This window comes from Geospiza fortis, unplaced genomic scaffold (assembly GCF_000277835.1).
Source record: "Geospiza fortis unplaced genomic scaffold, GeoFor_1.0 scaffold29, whole genome shotgun sequence".
Lineage (NCBI taxonomy): Eukaryota > Metazoa > Chordata > Aves > Passeriformes > Thraupidae > Geospiza > Geospiza fortis.
Window position 1 is genome coordinate 2560388 of NW_005054349.1, and position 20637 is coordinate 2581024.

General features: G+C 38.1%; 1 protein-coding gene across 2 annotated transcripts in view; it reads right to left on the minus strand.

The window, feature by feature from the left end:
* Positions 1 to 20637, minus strand: part of PCDH11X (protocadherin 11 X-linked) — a 424395-nt gene that overhangs the window by 317818 nt on the left and 85940 nt on the right. The gene's annotated exons all lie outside the window — the stretch shown is intronic.

Here is a 20637-nt window from a genome sequence, read left to right on the forward strand (position 1 = left end):
CCCTGTGACACATTGCAAACTAATTCCTGTGAAACCTCTGAATCCCTCTAGCTGGGATTCCTTCACTCCTACACATTGTGAGCAGGTGGAAGTTGACTTAAAAACCCAACCAAGCGCACAAATCCCCCCAAACCACACACAGCAGTTATCAGACATGAATGGGACCTCTTCTTAAAATGCTATGCATTCTTTAGAGATGGTTTTTGGTTTTTTTTTTTTTTTTTTAAATTTATTTTTTGCTTGTTGGGTTTTTTGTTTTGTTTTTGGGGGTTTTTTTGTTTGTTTGTTTTTGGTTTGGTTTGGTTTGGTTTTGGCTTTGTTTTTGGTTTCGTTTTTTTTTTTTTTTTCTTCTTCCAGTTTAGGGATTAAAAACTTATATTTTGGACCAGCTCTAAGGAAGTAATGAATTATTCTCTTCAGACAAGATTGATAGAGCAGGGATGCCAGCATTGAGAGTCCAGGGCACCCTGCATTCACTTATCCATAGCACAGTCAGGAAATTCAGCCTGGCGGGAACCTGAGAAACACAGAAAATGCAAAGGGAAAAACAACCTAAATAATTTGTTACCCCTTGTAGTTTATGAACAGGAGTCAGTCCTGGAAGAAAGGTAGAAAAAATCTCATTTCTGGTTTGAAGGAGCCCTCTGGGCTGGCTCTCCACTGGGGATGAGCAGCGCACACAAGCACAAGGCACCACACTGGGAAGCACTTGGGTGTCACAGCCAAGTTTGCTTAAGGTGAAGTATCCAAAGGCCTCCAGAAGTGAGAACTGGCAATTCCAGTGTTATTACAGCTCATATTTAATTACATGAGTAGCACAAAAATTCTTCTTAGCATTATACACAAGTTGCTTTGACTATTTTCCAGTTGTGCTCCTCTTTCGTTCCCGGTGAGCGTTTCTACAAGCTCGGCACTCCTGGGCTAATCACCAGAGTTTATCCTTTAGGCATTCCAAGTTTCTGTCTCTCCCTGCTTTCTGATTACTGTCTGGTCAGTTAATTTCTGCAGCTTTTCTTCTGGCACTAATCAGGAATTAGGAGCTGCCATCAGCTTTGCAAGATACAGATTCCTACCCCTGGTTGGAAAGGATTTGCAAAACAGGCAATTCTTGGCCCTTTCTGATTATCCACAGACAAGCTCATAATCCAGTCCCTCGTATTTAGGAAGTCAAGCAGTGAAATAAACAATGTTGATTATAATCTACTGTCTTTTTTTTTTTTTTCTTAAATCAAGAAATAAAGCACAAAACTTAGCATTCTAATCCTGAGACATCTGCTTTGCAGTTGGTCTTTTGGGTTTTAATCCTACAGGAGGAATGGGTTTTGGTGAAAATGAAAAGAAGGGGCAGGAATCCATTTTAAAAAGGAGCCAGAATAGGAAATATTCAGGACAGGACAAAGATGGAAATGGACAGAGGACAGACAAGAAGATGAAATTTTGTTGTTTCACAAAACACAGAAATGATCAGTGAACCAGGAGGAGCAGGAGGAGGTGACCCAGTGAGAGAAGTCTTGACATTACTGCAGAGGTTCTGAAGTTGTATTTGAAATATGTACAATAACAGTTGTAACTGCACGTACTTAGTGAAGAGAAGTAGCTCAGCAGTGGCAGAATTTCAGTCAGTTTTGCATTAGCTTATCGACTATTTTTTATTAACAATTTTAACTGAAAGGTTATTTACCAGGACACTTCCTTGCTGTTTCAACAGAAGCTGCATTATTGTTAGTTCACGTAATGTGAATTTTTATAGAATAAACATTGAAGCTAGTAGTCCAGATGATTTTTGCATTTGTTCCCTTTGTTAGATCTGGCACTTAATTAATTGTATTATTAATAGTAGATATATATCAATTTCTATCAGTGTTAGCAAATTGCCTGCAGATGAATAGACATGCACCACCAAGGCTGAGCAAGAGCTGTCCTAAAATAAGTGCAATTTCATTCAGAACTTTGATTCAAAACTTCATGCATACAGCATGGCCATGCAGCTTGGCTAACTGATGAAAAAGAAAAATGCATCTGATAACCTGAAAGAGAATGAGACTGGTCTGTATTAAATAAAATGATAGCCTGAAAAGTTCTACTGACAATCATAAATGCTTCAACAAAGGAGTACAAACTGTTCCCAGAACTACAAGTGGTTTTAAAATGATGATCACTGATAACTGACAGGAAAGCAGAGAGAGCAGTAAAGAAATAAAAAGATAACAAGAAATATTTGAAATCACTGCTCGTACTTCCCTTTGTTCCCAAGTGCTCCCAGCCCACAGAGGGTGAATGTGATGCTGAATGTATTGCTCTGAGTTTGGCCTCTGCTGTGCACTCATTATTGCAGGAAGCTTCTCCTCACAGCAGAATACCAATGCTCTTCCACTCACCTCTCATGGCATGATTCTTCCCTTCCTCACCCTGTTTTTACACCAGTGAACCCCTCTTGATTTCAGTAGCATTCCTTTTGATTTTTAGCAGCATAAACACCACCTTTCCTAGGTTTGCATACCAAAAGAAAATATTGATTTTAAGTGGACTTCTGTTACCAACACAGTGCATTGAATACACTGCTGGGTAAATTGGGAAAATACAAGTCTGGATTATTTAGTGTCTCAGACTTGGCTGGAGTTCTAAAGAAAATGCCTCAAGTACAACCCAGTGCATCCCTATTTTATGCACCATTGTACAGAACATCTACAAATTGCCCTGGAGCTCACATACTGCCACAGGGCTTACTGACATTATTCCTGGGCTGTGGTTACTCCTAATGCTCTGCTAATCGTTCTGTGCTCCAACAGAAAAATGCTCTGCAGAAAAATCTGCATGTTCCCAAAAAGCCAAAGAAGTCTCCCTAATGAAATCAAGGGAAAGGAATAGAATGTATTTTTGTCAACGTGAGTCCCTTAAGCTAAACTTTGGAGGGTGAAGCACATGCATTATTCAATAGAAAAGCTTTAATTAGTGTTTCTTTAAAATTACTCTGAGAAAGGACTACAAGAATCAAAATAGTCCATCAAGATTGTTGAAAGGGTGGCTAAGTAAATCTACAGAAATCTGGCATTGCAGCACTGATGCACTTCAAACCTACCTGAAAGCAAAGGAGAGACAAGTGACAGTAAATCAAGTTCATTTCACAGAGCATTCAAGTTCTTTCAAACAGAGTGCATGACAGTAATTTTAAACAAGGTCTGGTACTCATTTCTTTCCCAGACTATTTGTAATTTTATTACCTGATTCTAAGAATCCTGAATGTAGAATATAAAGTGGATTTTAAACAGCAGTAACTCAAAGCCTGGATAGGGAAAATTATTAGCTTATTTCAAATATGCTTGTGCTAAAAAAAAAAAAAAAAAGATGCAAATATCTCATATTTGCAGATATTGATTTCCAACCAGCCTGGTGTGACACTATAATTGCTGTAACAGACCATTGTCCAAAGCTTGTAAACTTGAACTAACCTACATCCCCCTTTTCCTAGAAGATCCAAAAGCCTATTGATTCCAGCGTGGTCTTTGAATTGAGATAATCTTCTGAAGATTTCAAACGTAATTTGTTGATTGCCTCTAAGTGACACGGGTTCAGCACTGCCATCAGATGAGTCAAACTGCCCTTGGCAGCTGTGACACTTTAAGTGGTGGGGTTTGCACTGGCAGATTGGCTGGGGATGCTCTCGTTATCCTCAGTGCTGTGTGGAGCTTGGACCACTCCACTCTGACCAGGGACTTTTCATCTGCTTCTGAGCACTGGATTGCTGTGCACCCCTACTGATTTTCAGAGTCATTTTCTCTTTTGTGTTCCCTAATTGCACGCTTTTTATTTCCTATCAGGCTCCTTGTGGAGCTCCTTTGTGCTGCAGCCAGCAGTGACACCCTGGACGTGATTCCCAGAGTCGCTGTCACTGCCCAGCACTGACCCAGCACTGCCCAGTGCCCAGCCCCACTCCAGCTGCTCATTATTGCTCTCCACCTCATGTCCCATGGAGAAAAAACAATTATCATACAAAGGAAAATAAAAGCGTTGTCTGCTCTGGGTTTCCAGGCTCAGCACACAGCCCAGCGCAGGATGCACAGCTCAGGCTGGGCTGTGAGTGGGGCACCAACCACAGAGCTCATTCTTCCTCCTACCAGCTGAACTCTTCACAAGAGCCCTAAGCTCGCAGTTAATTATTATTAATATTGGCCTTTCATAATCTGGGCTATTACCAAGGTTCAGCAAGCCATGATTGTGCACTTTGTTCGAGTGTTTGAGATCTGCAGGTGACACACAGAGCAAACCACTGAATTATTCAATGTCTGTGTGTGTGATGGCCCCCTCTGACCTTTCACTTGTCTGTAATGTTGCTGGCTTTTTAATCTTTAAACCACTGCATATAGTGTGAGTTCTCAGAAGACTTCATCTTACATTGCACTGACAAAAAAAGCTGCTCCTTGTAGAAGTTTTCATTTAGTTTCCAACAAAATATTTTGCACTTTTTGGAGCATGACAGACGTTGACAAGAAAGTGCCTTCATAGAAACTGAAAGAACATACTTCTTATTATCCATTTTTCTCTTTCAGAAGATCCCAAATGTCATTGGTCTTTCTTAAATATAAAATAAAATAGCAACACTGCAACTGTGCAGTTTATCATTCCTAAAGCTTCTTTCAAAATACGTGTCTAATCACAATGGGTCCTGTTCAGCACTCTTTATTCATGACTTCCATCAAAGTCACACTTCCATGGGAACTTAGCCTGAGGAAGGAGTGCAGGGTAAGCCAAGGTGATTTCTGCAATCCATTACTGGTAAAATACAAGAAAACCTATATTATTATTTTTTTTTGTCTTTGCATTTAAAGGAAGTTTTAAATGTAGACTGTGCTGAAGCATTATGTTCTTAAGGAAATTCTTCTGACAAGGACAAAGCATTAAATAGTCTGAGAGAGATTGAGGCAGTGTACTTGTGCTCAGGGAGAAATTCTGCAGCTAAATTAAATTTAGAATGTAGTCCCACTGTTCTAAAAAGTGGTAGAAATGCATATAATTGTGCCATACTACAGCCTGTAACTCAGTCTTGTTATGTCAATGCTTACAGGTAAGAAAACTTATTTTGCATAAGCAGCATAATACACTACATGTTTGACTGAACATGTGCTTTATTTCTATAAACAACAGCTTCTCCCTAACTCACCTTCTCTATCATTCCTGTGGGTGGCTGTGTCACTCCCATTTCTTTATGCATCTAACTTAAACCAATTGCAAGGTGTGTTTTCCACCTCTAAAATATGAAACCACACTGCACAGTCTTCATTTCTGGCCATGAAGAAAGCTTGCAGGGGGGATTCTGACTCCTGCTTTTTAACAGCACCAGAAAAGCATTTTGAATCTTCTTCATGTTGTGAACTGAGCTCCATTCATTGTCTGAGCAGTGGCAATAGGCAGTGGTAACAGGAAAGCAAATTCACAACAGAATATAGGCTGTGAATATCTTTGAATATATTGATTTATGGCCACAAAAAAATTCTTTCTCCTTTTCTTTCTGAACCACTGGATGACGTGAACATTACACTTGTATGCTTAATTAGGGATGTCATTACAATTGTTATGGGAAAATGTGTTCACAAAATTCAGACAGCTAAACAAAATGCAAGCTAACACTGGCACAGACACTGGCCACAAAGGCAGAAAATAAATGGTTAATTCCTCTGCCCAGTCAAGATTTTGTTGAGTGACCTACTTGGACAGAAAAAAACAGCAGTTTTCTAGTTTTAGTAGGATCATTAAAACACCATTAGTTTACTTTTAACCTTGGTACAGAATACAGTCACTTCATTTATTATTTTCCTGCCACCAGGGGCTAAATTCCAAAGGATATTTTCTAGGTTACAGATATCACAATCAAGCATTTCTGAATGCAGCTAAACCCAGTGTTATATTGGTAACATTTGGCTTTGTTGACATCATGCCAAGTTAGATCTATGTTTCCATAACTTATATTTCTTCATCATTTTGAAACCTTTCAGATGATTTTTGTGGAGGCAAATATATTTAATAGAATAGATTTCCTCATATAAATGACAATAATACAAGGCCAGGTCTTAGAGATGTTCCCACTTTTGCAATCACCGTGTAATGTCACTACACTGCACTCACTTTGAACTCAAAGAACTGCTCAGCTGTGTTAATTTATGCTGCTGGATCATTTTGGGCCATCATTCCAATCATGCACTCCCCATGTTCTGCTGAATGCAGTGAAAATCTTGCAGGAGCCCTTGTACAAGCAGATCAGATTTGATTTTTTCTTCTGCCTTTAGGAATGGCTGTGATGTTGCAGCCTGTTCAATGCCATGCAAAAAATTGGTGGTGCTTTTACATTTATTTTTTTTCCTAACTTAAGCACGTTTTAAGACATGGAATAACAACAAAACTCCTTACCTATGAGAGTAAAGAAAAGAAAAGAGGGGAACGTCCAGCAATCTTTAAGATGACTGCCAGAATGGCAAACCATTTTTCACCTTGCCTACAAGGAGAGTTTGGTTCTGCTTCAGGCACTGTGCTGGGTGAAAGGGGATTAGGAGAGCTAAAGGAAGCAGTGTGGTGTCAAAATGCAAAGTTTTCTGGGATGTCCTGTGCTTCTGGAGTTCATGGCTGAAGGGTCACACCCAGCTTTCTCTCAGAAATTGGTGTGACCTCACCAAGATGTGACTTTAAAAGACCTCTCTGGTATTCTTGATTTCGTGTGGCTATTTGTACATAAACACACAAGAAAGGGCTTTTTTTACCCCTATTTTTCAATTAAGGTTTTTAATTCTGGCTATAGCTACAGTTTTCCTAGATTTTAAAACCTCAAACTGGATTGCACTGATGCTACTCACGCTAGCAGAACAGGAGAGGATAAACCTCATGAAATAAAAACAAAGACAAAGATAAATCTCTCCAGTTGCCACGGTGCACATCTTATAAATACATGGATGGAATCTATTCATCATCTTTATTTTATAAGCAGGTAGAGAGCACCAGAACTTAGAGAGCATCACTCAGGGAGAGTGAACCCTATAGATTTATCTTAATTATGAAAATATGACAGACACTATCTGACAATGAGTGCAAGTAAGACTGGAAATGAAAGTGATGGACTTCTCTGAATGAAGAATTAGACTTTTATCTGGCATCTTTCAGAGTCGAGTGGCCATGTTACTGCTTCACAGGCATTTCCATTATCTCTAAGAGTATGAAATCTTTAGAGAGCAGGAAGGCAAACAGAGTCAGATTCTGTCCTTTTTCTGTTGCTGTTTCATTCTAAATGATAATTCAAAAAATACCAGCCCTAAAAACTTGTGAGGGGATTTTTCTTTTAAATATTCAGTAGAATCTCATTGTGATGTATGATGAAGAGATCTCAGAATTCTGTCCTTTTTTTTTTCTTTAATAGAATTTATCCTAGATTCTTCAAAACTTAAAATTAAAATTCGTCCTTACTTTCCTAGTCATATGGAGGTTTTTCCCTCACTCTGTTCACCAAGGAGGCTCCAGCTGCCTCTGCCTGGTGCAGAGTGCCATTATATAACAAATAACTCATGAACTTTTCTTCCCAGGGAGATAAAGTCTGTTTGGAATGTCTGTACCAGGAAACATCTGCACATATCTTGCCCACTCTCCAGTTACCATTTCTTCTTCCAAGTCAAACCCAAACAGAGCTCCTCTGTGAAATCCCTCTAATGGAGCACTATTAACAATTCACAGCTCGGGAGTTTCTTTTTAGGGTGAATCAGGACATCCCTAATCCAGTCCCAGATCCTTTCTGGGTTCTTTTCTTGATTTCCCTCTAATTTATGGGTTCCATCTGCTGTGAGAATTCTCCACTATTTAACATCAACACACAGATTCCTGTACAGCACAAGCTCTGAGTTCTCTGGAGTGGTTCATTATATTCACTTTGCTAAAAGGGCAATTGTTCTTAGACTGTGAATTGTTGAAGGATAATTAAAGAAAATTGTTTCAACTTAATAAAATCTTTTTTGCTGGCCACCTAAGAATACTCAGTTTTGTGAAGTGATATAGTTCCTTTAAATAATGCATAACAAGGTTAATAGTTCCTAATATGTGGGACAAGTGGTCAATAATTCACCATAGTAATTACTCTGATTTTTTTCTTTTTCAAAAAGCTTGCCATGTCCCTGTTATGGGAATTGTAGCTAAGAGAGACTGAAGACTACTAAGCTCCATCTTTTGCTCTAGATATAGACAAAATAACACAGATGATTTCCAAATGGGGAGTTTCTACGTCCTCTGAAATACGAAAATCTATGACTGTGTTTATCTGACTGTAGGGATTCCAAACAAACAATCATTAGCTTCTACTATGAATAGGTTGGTTAACTTTCCATATTAAGAAAAATAAAAAAAAACTTTTTCAGTGAATTTTGGGATGACACTCAATAAATTGTGCTACAAGTGAATGTTCTATATTTATCCACAAAACTGCAGATGAACAGAACAACTGGTCAGTAAAAGTTTGTATGAAGCAACTTCTTCAGGAAGGCCACACAGGAGCTCTCTTCAAATACAGGCCAAGAATTATCATATCACAACTCTCTCCTAATTCCCTGAATCTAAATCTTGATTTCACATTTTCCCAGTATATATAACAGGCATTGTCTTGGGTGAGTCCTTGTTCCTTCTGTTTGCTTGAAAAACATTTTGTTTCACTTAAATTGAAGATTTCCTACAAAATTTTCATTGGTTCCCACCTGCCCTTTCTTGGGATGACTGCTGAGGATGACCAGCACACTTCAGCAACACATTAATTGTCTTTATTGCTCAAAGATCTCTGCATCATAGCTTCTGAAATGGAAGAATTCCCTTCCACTGCTTCACAGTAATCTCCCTCCCCTGAAAAGTGTTCAGATCATCATTCCTGAGCTGGCAATTCCTGCCCTCTCCAATTAACAAGGTAACATTGCCATTCCACCTCACTTGGATCAAACCACTGTCCTTCCAACCAGGCTGGTCTTGCTTCAACCCAGATTCATCCAGTCCTGCCTTAACCTGTGAGAGAACCCCCAGTGAACAGATGTGAGCAGCACTGGATCAGCAAAGAAAAGCTTTGATTTTAATGGCTCTAAACACAGGCCTTTGTCAGTCCTAAATATTTAAACGTTTTTTCTTCTGCAGACATCTGTAGACAACTGGTGAAATAAACGTGTGTACACACACATGTCTCTGATTACTCCAACCCAAAGTAACTTCTGCTTAAAATCTGAGAATTAAACAACAGTTTAATTTGACATAATGCTCAGTTTAGCTTAATGCAACACTTCATTATCCAGCCACACAGAATTACCTGATTTGATATAATGTCATAAAAGGTATAATTCTCAGTGTAGCCTGTACCAGTTTGGCATGTGGCTGAAAAGATGGATCTCTAACCTGTACAGAACACTGAAAAATTAAGTAATTTGAAAATAAATCAATATGGCATTAGATAAAGGAGTGGCAGTAATGGAGTTATCTGTAACTCCAGCCGTTCCAATGACACGTGCATTCTCAGTTAAACTCCCTGTTCCATCCTGGCTGCCTTCTTAATGATAACCTGGAATGAAAAGCAGATAAATGGAGCTTGGGAGAGCTCTGTGCATTGGCCCTGCTGTGCTTCCCCAGGAGCCAGTGGCTGGTTCAGCACAGAGCAGAGCTTGCCTGGGCAGTTGGAAAAGCCCATCCTGGGTGTGTGCAGAAATTGGAATTTCTGAAAAACAGGAATGACCTCACGCTCTGCCAGGGGCACTCAGCAGCCTCAACTCCTGAGCAAGTGCAGTTGCCTCTGATTCCCCTGTAAAACAGGAGCACTCCTTCACCATGGTAATCAACTTCCAGTGCTTTGAGTCAGTAGAAGTAGGTAATAGAGGGAGCTAAAAGCAGATAATGACCCTCGATCATCATAAGGGTCATTAACTCCAGCAATTTACTAAAATACTTCACTTTTTGGTTGTTGTTCAGCACTTGAGATCATGCAAAGATCCTTGGTTGCATATAAAGCTCCAAATGAATCCCATCCTACAGAGCAATAGCAACCTTTTGCCACTGAACAGAAAAATAAAATGTGTCAAAGAGCAGCGAGGGAGCCACGATTCCAAAATTTTAACCTATGGAATTTCCCAGGTAAAATTAGCACAGCAAGAAAAGATGGGAGAAAGCAGTGCAGAGCATCACACTGATTTCAAGGCACAGGAAGAAGCACACACACAACAAAATAATCTAGAGAAGGGCACTCCAGGGAAAAGACCTATCCCCACAAGTATCCAATAATGAAAGAAAACTGGACATAATGAAAATGAACCTCCATTAATATGATTTCCCAAAAGGTCTTTTCTTTTTTTTGTATTAAATTTCAACTCACACATCAAAGTGAGTGAGAACCCAACTGATTGGCTTGCTGCTAAAGGACTGCAGATTTGCTTCTGATTGAGGAAAATTGTGTGGGACTGAATTGCATTTTTAAAGGTTAGCAGGACACCTTATGCTCTGATATTGTTTGTTCTCATTTCATAGGGCTTTTCCTCTTGAGGTTTCATCTCCTTGTGGTTTTCTTCGAGTGCAAAGCTGTGAATAAATAAAATGCAATACATTGTACAGTATTGCAGAGAGGTCTTCATAGAAAATAATTTCACTTCTTCATTATACTTTTATCTTGCTCTTTTTTTTCCTACAGTAAGAGCATGCTATTTCTCCAAACTAGAAGAAAGCAAATTAGATGGAGCATCAGATAATAACTGTAACTTTGGTTTTCCATTAAAATAGCTAGAAGATGTAGCCTTGAAGAAATCAGCCAAATAAGAAATAATAATAGAATTTTTTTTATGGTTTACCAACATGCAGTGATCAAAAGTAATTTTTTTGGGTCAAATTATCTTAATAGAAAGTGGATTTAAATATGGGTTGTGTTGAGGCTGGATTTTCTTTACTCCAATTTTGCATGGGAGTATCAGGACTATTCAGAAAGGCTCCAGTTTGAAACCTCTTGGGTCTGAAATTGTTATCACAGAGTAAGAGCAGCTTTGCCTCACCACCCTAAAACACAAACCCTGACAAGGCAGGAGCTGTCCTTGTGCTGAAAATGGAGTTCAAGTATCTAGTCAGGCTTTGGCATAGTTCTGGACATCACAAGAAATGTGTTAATTAATATCACATGGGATAGCAGCTGATGAGATTTGGGATGTCTGTCTCCAGCAACAGTAAAGACCAATAGACTGGTGGAAAAAAAAAAAAAGGCAGAACAGTATTACAGTGGATTTTAATTTCAGTTTTCCCACAAGATAAGGCTCTCTTCACCCCTCACAGTGCTCCTTCCAAAGGAAGAATACATTAAAAACTGCCCAATACATGACAAAATTCCTGGACTTCAGCAGAAGTTATGCAAAGAAACAAGTTTCCTCTGCTTCAAATATTTCAGTGACATTTCAGTAGATTCTAGATTTAATTTGGATGAAATCCTCCCCCTCAAAGTGCCCACTTCCCACCTTCCCATCACCCTACTTCCAACTTCTGCTCCTACACTCCTGCATAAAGATGCAGCTGTGCTGCTCAGTCTTCCAAAAGTTTCAGGGAAGAGGAAATTGGCAACTGACTGCAATATTTTCCATTTATAACCCATCTCAGAATTGTTATCCTGACAAATTATCATTCTTAGTCTAGTTTTTTTCCAAAAGCAGCCCTGGTGGCCTAATCCAAGAGGAACAGGAAGTCTTTAAAAGCATTAACTCAATCTGGGCTTTGTGATAGCAGTTATACGGTGAAATATCCAGTGTTTTCTGAAAGAAGCTCTCTGTGCACTGCTTGTCCCAGAGCTCAGGATGACACTGACCCTGCTGTCACCATGATATTTTCTGAGAAATCCCTTTGCCAGGATTTTTCTCCTGAGAAGCTGAGAAGCCTCTGAGGAAAAGAAAAACAATGATTATCTGCTGCTGTGGAATGCAGCAGGTGCATCTTTGATTGGTCCATGTTGGTTGTTTCTAATTAATGGCCAATCACAGTCCAGCTGTCACGGACTCTCTGAGAGTCACGAGCTTTTGTTATTCATTCCATTCCTTTCTATTCCTTGCTAGCCATCTGATGAAATCCTTTCTTCTATTCTTTTAGTATGGTTATAATATTTCATTTTATTTTAATATAATATATATCATAAAATAATAATAACAGTGAGTTCTGTGAGCCAGAGAGAAGTTTGAGAAGAGGATCCATGTTTAACCCTGAAAGAGTTTCCTACCAAGGTCGTTGACACAGAACCCAAAAAAGAAAGAAGGATAAACAAGAGAAACCTGCAGCTGCCTGTTCCAACGAGCACTTTGTCTGTTCTGACCAATGAGTAAACTGAAGAGTTTTGTAAGAATGCATTAAAAGCATGCATGCTATAATAAAAACAGTTTGAAGTCTTCTGGAAATGGAGTGTGTTGTTTTGTATTGTCTGTCCCAACTACAATAAAAGGTTGGATGTATCACAGGAAACAAAATCCTGAGTGTTGGCACCAGAGAACTTTCAAAAAAAGCAAGTGCTGCCACCACCCACTGCCTGAGGACAACATTTCTCACTTTCTCCTGACTCATGGTTTCCATTCTGCTGGAATGAACCAGGATCCACTGAACCTCTGCACAGCCCCTTTCCTTGCTGTGTTTATACTGGTTATAACTGGTATGCCAAACAGACAAGCACAATGAATGCACTTGGGTCTTTGTCAGCTTATGGCAAAGAGTAAAGCAGGTGAATCAAACTGGTAAAAATACAGATACAAAAGGAGAAATTAATGGTAAGAAATATGGTCCTTTTAACACAGCATATCATTTGCATATGAATTTATTCTAGAGAAATAAGGCGAAATGTATCAGAGGATTTCATCTTTCTCTACATGGTAAAATGTACTAATATTTCAAACAACTTTGAACAACATACATGGAACAAGCACCCTAACAGTAGAGTCAATGGAGGTGAAAATATCTGAGTAAAATACTTTCTCTTACTTTGAAAACTCCTCTCTATGTTATCCATCTTTTAATTGCCTCAACTTTCTAACCGAGAGCAATCTGCCTACAGGACTGAAGGTCACGGCTTCAAAATGTTCTCAGCTTTGTGAGCCCTGGTTTTTAAAATTATTTCTGTATTAGATTTCAGAAACCATCTTACTCAGCCTCAGCTATCTAAAAGCCAAGTGTTCACATAGTTACCTCCCACAGGACCTAGAGGAAAGAGAGTTAGAGTGACTCACTGCAGCTTGTGGAGCTTGAGACAGCTACAGCAGTGATTCTCTCTGTGTGGTTTCTGCCTTCACCTCCTACAGAAGAAATGAATTCCAACCTAAGTCTTTCATTAAAAAAAAAAATATTTCTGTTACCTTTACAGTCATTCAAAACGGAAACCATTGTCACTTGGAAGAAATCACACTGAATGTCTGTCTTCCACATCCAGAATTCCATCATCCCAAGTGAATGTAGGGCTGCAGGTGCTCTGCTTATCCCCTGTGCCCTGCCCTGACAGGAGATATCCAGGCCTGACACACCTCCCCTGATCCCCTCTGTCAGCATTTCTGCTCTAAATGTGCAAAAGACAATAAAAGGAAGCCAAAAATTGTAACAAGTAAAACATCACCTCAGCACTTCTCCTAAAATATTCACAAGATGCTGGTGTGTGAGAGGATCTGGTCTGACCCTTGTTTTGGTGAGATCCCACCAACACCTGGACGTGGCTCCATGATCCCCATGGGCTACAGCCAATGCACTTCTGCCTCCCATTGAGAAAACCCCAACCATCCTCAGCCACTCACCCAACAGCAAGGTGACAAAATTGATTTTTCTTTTCTTTTCCTTCTTGTTTACATGGTAAGGAAGGGGTTTTCCATTCCCACCTATCTGTTTTGCATATCCTTCAAAATATTATGAGCATCTATCCCATGGTTTCACCTTTCCTTCTCCCTCTCCTCTTACAGCTGCTCTTGAGCTGACCCAGGAGGTTTTGAAGTTGTCATTTTTGTCTCTGTAATTCAAGTCCTTGGTTGATCCAGCTGTAAAGATTTAAGCTGGATCAACCAGCCTCTCCCTTTCAAAAACAAAATTGCTATTAAGCCTTTCTGACCTTTTATCTTTTTCTTCCAATCTCAGGCCACAGGATGGCTAAAGGAAAAACAATTACAGAAAAGAAAATCCATACAAAGCTTACAGCCACACACAAGGCCTGGAACACAAAGAGTGTAAGCCAATCTTCCACAGCCCCTCTGGAAGGTTATGATACATTCACTTGACAATTCCCATCACTGAACTTTGTTTTTGACCAGAAATGAAAAATCCTGTTCCAGCTCCTCATTCTCCTTCCTAAATAACACCCTAAAAAGAAAGCAATTAAAAAATTAACAGCAGACTGATAATCCTATCCTACCTAAACAAAAAACCAAACAAAAAACTGACCAAGCATTGACCCATCATATAAAATCAGCACATGCCAAATTTTGCTTCATTGTACCTAATCTGATTTTCCTCTCGTGGAACCCAGTACTTCTGAGATGTATAAATTAAAAGTGACTGGTCAGACACTCTCTTTTCCAGAAATAATTTAAAAACAAACAAAAAACAAAATTAGTTCCACTGAAATGAGTTCAAATGCTACAGAATTCATTTGGAGTGACAGCTTATACTGATTTACCCATAAGGTTGTGACATCCACTGGTAAATTATAATTTATTAATAGAGTATTTTGTATTTGAATATGAAATAAATTAGTCTAATTTTTAATTTATTTTTTTTAAGATCGGATGAGAAGCAACTGACTTCAAGGTTCATATTTCAGCACAGAGTGTTCTAAACTAAATACCTCCATTAAATACAGATCTACATTCATGACTTGCAGTCTTTAAACCTGCCTGGTGTAAAATAAAGATTAAGTGGCATTTTTCATCAGGACTTGATCTTGATAAAAAAGTCCTTTTTGCAGATATATTTGATATTCATTATGTTTCTGTAACAGCCTCAGCATCTCCAGTGTTATCAAACCCCAGCAGAATCTTTTCATCTTAATAATACAAAAGTAGACTTTGTGTTCCCAACCCTGTTCTCTCAGATTATCAGTATAAAAGCTGTGATTGACACAGGGAGAGGCAAACCAGTTCTGATGGAATCTGAGCTTTTGTTTGGGCTGGTTTCCCAAGGAGAGAAGGTTTTCTGTCTGCTCTGCCACGTCAGCCTTTGTCTGGCCATTCCTTTTTGCAGACCCTTGGACTGTTATTTTCAGGAATAAGTGCAGGGTGTGTTCAGGTGAGTTCTATTTGTGGTTTGATGAATTCCTGCAGTTTCTCAAGCAGACACCTTGTGTGTTCATTCATTTCCAAAGGACACAACACTAAATGAGTTATTCAGCCCCACAAAAGAAAATTGGTATCTTTGCTATTACCCAACCAAACACATGAGATTTCATCAAAACAGCAGCTGATTTCTACTTTTTTAAATTTTATTTCAATGTGATGTCCACTCTAATTATACATGATTTTGGGAAGGTAATGATTCATCAGTTCCTATAAAAATTTCCCATAGTATTTTAAATTCTTTTTTTTTGGTTAAAGAAAAAGTCATCAATAGTTTTGGGAGCTCAATCATTTAACTCTGAGTTTTAGCATTTTCATTTCCTTTTCAGCATTTTAGATACAGAGAAATAGTTTAAGAATGCAGCTTTACACTGCATTCAAATGTAACAAAATGTATCATGTCAGTATTGTCAGGAATTTTACTTTTGCAGGCCTGAGGGGGGAAAAATAATATTATTTTATCAGAAATTTTCAACAGTAATTTTGGAGTGTCAATAAAAATAAATAAGGAAAATAGCATATTAAAAAGAATGTTAATTTCATTAAGTAACAGAAAATGTCTGAAAAACATTGAGTTACAAACAGCCATTCTACTGCAGAGGCATAAAAATGATCTACAGTCACAAAAAAAGAAAACACATCAATGTGAATTATATCCTACAAATAATCATTAAAAATATTTGCTTTGCTCTGCTTTAAGTTTTTATTATTTAAATATAAATGTATCTAATGTAATTTTAAATTTTCATGCTTCTGTCCCCTTTTAAAACACAGATATGCTTATTCCTGAAGGGACTGTAGATGACACAGGGAATAGTTTTAACACAGAACACAGAATCTTACTTTGAAGTATTCTCCACTTTGCCATGGAGAAAGAACAAACCCTTGGAACTTTTGATGTGTAAAAATGGATTGTGCATGAAGATTCTGTTTGTGGGACATGGACAGATTTCACTCAAGCAGTGAATGCCCTCAGAAAATAAAACTCCAAAGGGGCTTTGTTTTTTTCATGACAAAATTTTAGATTCTCTCATCTATTTCAAGAAAAATTATGTTCTTCACGAGTAAGATTAGTGCAGTTCATTGTGTGAAATTCCACAGTTATCATATCCTCATGTGAATTTAATAAAGCTCAGCCTTAGCAGCTCTTGAACAGCAGCCAAGCATTTGATTTGTTCTATTCCATTTTATTCATTTAAATGCATCTTGCTCCCATCTGGAATAATAAAAACAAACAGTTCAAGGAGTGATTGTGTAAAAAGGGGGCAATGAAATAATGGAATATCCCCTTGCAGCCCCCCTCTCCCACCTCTGGCTGTTTGATATCCATTTCAGAACTCGTGTTGCCATCCCCTAATTCCTCACAGGCAGCCTGTAAGAGGATTGCCAGGACAGATGTTGGAGCCCTCACACAACTGAGCACAGCCTGTCTCAGCCCTGCTCAGTGCTTCAAAGCCAAACTACTGTAACTAATAAATCATGCTTGGGAGCTGAGAGCTGATAATTGTATATCTTGTATACAGGAGGCATCAAAAGCCTTTTTTGCCTCCAATTACGTTTTCCTGGTTTAATTGCTCCTGACAGAATTATTCCTGTCTGCTTTTAATATCCAACCTTTGAGATAAGTTTCTGAAGAGGTTTGATGTGCTCATTGTGAGTGAAACAATCAAGATTGTGTCAACTTCTCGGGGCTTTCATTACAGCTAGAGGAAATTCAAATAAAAACTCACAACATGTCTATAAAATAAAGATGAATACAAAAGTTAATGAGCCATACAAGTGAGCAGCAAACAGTGCACTAGGGATTCACCCTAAAAATGCACACAAATAAATATATTTAAACTATTTACACACAAATAGATATATTTAAATTATTTACTATTTATAAGTAATTTGAATTTATTGGGTATTTATACATGGGAGTAGTGGATAAGACATAAGACATGTGCATAAAGACATTTAAGATTCTGATTTCCACTCAAAAACCTTTATATTTTGAGGATCCTATTGAGGACTCTATATCTGATTCTAATATTTTCTTGGGGAAATTATTAGAAGTCAGCTGAACAAGACCCAGAGAAAACTGATCTGAAAGAAGCTGGTTTTGAGTCCCATGACTGGAGTAGGGGATTTCACAGATCCCTTGGAACCTGAATTATTCTATCATTCTATGATCTTAAGAATTCTGATGTAAGAAATACATATATATTGTGTGACCCACCAACATATCCTAAATGGTTCTAATATATTGCCAAGGTTTATCCACTTGGCACTAATTACTTTGGTTATTACCACAGTGCTGTTGTCAAATGTCAAATTGACACAACACCAAGTGCGAGATCCTACAAATGCCTGGATTCTTACACAACCCCCCACCATAGTTTCAACATATTAATATAAAAATAGGAAAACATAGCAGTAAGAAAATCTTAAACCATCCATTAAAGACAAGAAAACAAGAATCTCAGAGTGTTAGACCATACATGTATTATTTTCCAACATGGAAGAACAAAGAAAATATTTGGACAGAACATGAAGCAACTTGGGTTAAAATTTGGCCTAAGTGATAATGAACAGAAGTGGGATGAAGAAAGGGAATGAATCAGGGAAGATCATTTAGAAGGAAGTGATTTACGACTCTGGCCATATGAATTTTTTAAAATGCATTCATCAAACCCTCCAGCCTCTTGTTTGCAAAATCAGTAGGTTTGATGATTCCCCCATGTGTAAGCAAACACCAATCTGTTTATCCCTGGTTTTTTTAATTAGTCACAATATCCTTTTGCTAGATTAAAAATCTACTTCAGGCTGTTGAAAAATCCATTCAGCCTCATGCTCCTAAACAGCAGGAAATGTCTTTGAACAGTGCCTTATAAAGAAAACAAGAAAAGTTTTAGGAAATGACCTTATCTTTTTGTGTATATATCTATACAGGCGTATAAGCTTCTACAATGTATGAAACAAGAATTAAAAAGGTAAGCATTCAGTGTGTCTAATGAGACACTTCTGAAAAACATTAGAGATCTGTATTTGGATAGAGTCACTGCTATCTGAAGGAGGAAAAACAAGATTTTCTTGTAGGATATTTGGCAAATCCCTTGTTCCCACTCAGGTGTAGAAAGTATTGCAGATCAAGGTGACTCAGCACGGACTGTGAGCACGGAATACAGCAGCGCTGATCACTGCTGCTAACAACAACAACAACAATAATAATAATAATAACAATATCCCCCACACCTTTCCAAGTGGCAGCAGCTCTCAGCCAGAGCTCTCGCTGAGTTCTGAGTTCACCACGACTTGGGAGGAACACTTCTTGTACAAATTGCCGTTGTTTGGGCTTCTAACTTTGAAATCAATAGCAATCAAAATCCCAGCAGGCTGGAGAAGTTGTTGCTTCCCTTCTGCTAGGCTTGAGAACATAATCCAATGTTTTCCTCCCCTCTTGAAGTTTCGTTTACAAATAGACTTATTTAAACAGAAAAGCCCTTTTCCACCTTCAGTTTGATTCCTTGGTGTGTTGGCTACAGACAGTTTCATGTTCAACACCTCCAAAAACAGATTTTGGAAAAGAGAAGACAGAAGCTAAGCTAGAAAATACTTAGGCTTTCATAGTGTTTAATCTAAAATATCTGTACCTATGTGCTTAGGTAGTTATAATAACTGGGTACTAGCAAGCAAAAGCACTTGCTTTTAAATTTATTTTAGTGTGTTACAAGAAATAGACTGCAACAAGCTAGAAGACAGTTTATTGTTATACAAAAACTGTAATTTTACATCAGGTAAGTTTAAAAAAAATCAATATTTTTGTACCATCTTTAGGAATTGAAATAGTTTCTTCTAGTTAAATAGCAAAGAAAACTGTACCATATATATTTTTCCAAGTCTGAGTTACTTTTCTTCTTCACTTCCAGCTCCAAACACATTCTTTCACAAAGGGAGGGAAACAATTTTTAGCAATCTATAAAAATCAGTCAATAACTCCATAAAGACACATAAATCCCTGATCTGAATCACTTTTCAGCCCAGATGTGAACACACAGCCACATGTCCAGATATATTCAGAGTTAGCAGAAGAATTCTGCTGCTTTTATCAATAATGAGCAATTAATGCAATTAATAAAATATGTGACTTAAATGTGACTTAAAGCTGCATCTGCAAAGATCTCTGATGTGGCACTCAGGATTTTGATTCCACACCGCAATAATAATTATAGACTGAAAAGATCTTTCTTTCCCCTCATCCTTTTCCACCATAACTTCTCTAAAGTTCTGAATGACCTTGTCTGTGCGGACACTGGCCAAGTCTGGTTGTCAGAAAATCACAAAATTTTGAGTAATTTCCAATTGCTCAAATGCCCTAAACATTCCAAGGGAAGGACTTTCCAAACTCCAGTCACCCATTTGAAGTTCATTTGCTTGTCTGAAACACACATGCCCAAGTGTCTGGAAAAAAACAGATTTTGTCCAATGTTTGTTTCTTTCTCACACAAGAGAGGGAGGGAAAAAACCAGCAGCACATGGATGGTTTAGGTCCAGACCTGGGAAAAGTATATTTGTGTGGGAAAACCTGTAATTGGAGACTTTCATATCATAGCTCAGGAGAAAACAGAGAACAGGAGGAGAGGGCACCTGATGCATCCAACAGCCATGGAAGTTCTCTCAGGAAAGGATGAAAACAATGCTGAGGACAACAGACCAAAATTCAGCTCATGATTCTTAGCTGGAATCCAGTGATCCAAAATCAAACCTCATACCCTCTGATACCATCATTCAGCTTTTATTGGAAATAAGCGATTTCAGCTTGAATGAACACCTTCCTTGGAAATGAGAACACAACTGAATAAAACCTATTTAAAAGATTGCAAAAAGTCAATAATGCCCCTGAAAAAATTCCTGATATCACACTTAATATCCATCTCTCTGCATATAAATAACTGAATTTGATTTACATGTGTTTATTTATGAAATAAGCAGAAGATCACAATTTGAAGAAAATACAAATGTGTCATTTTGCTACATTTTCAGTGGCAAAATTTAAGAATATGAGTCTATTCAGTAGAAAAAAATGTATTTTAGAATACCGAGAGACAGTACAGGAATGAGTAAAATAACCTTGTGAAAGAATCATAGCACTAAAACTCAAAACTGCACTTTTCATATTTGTATCCTAACCTCCAAATCACCAAGAGTCATTTTCTCACATATTGAGACCCAGTACATTCTCAGAAGGGAAGACAAATCTTCCCAAAAATCAAATAATGTGGCAGATTGAAATCCTTAGAGCCTGGCTATCTTTCACAGCAAGAGATATTGGGATGGGCACATCTCT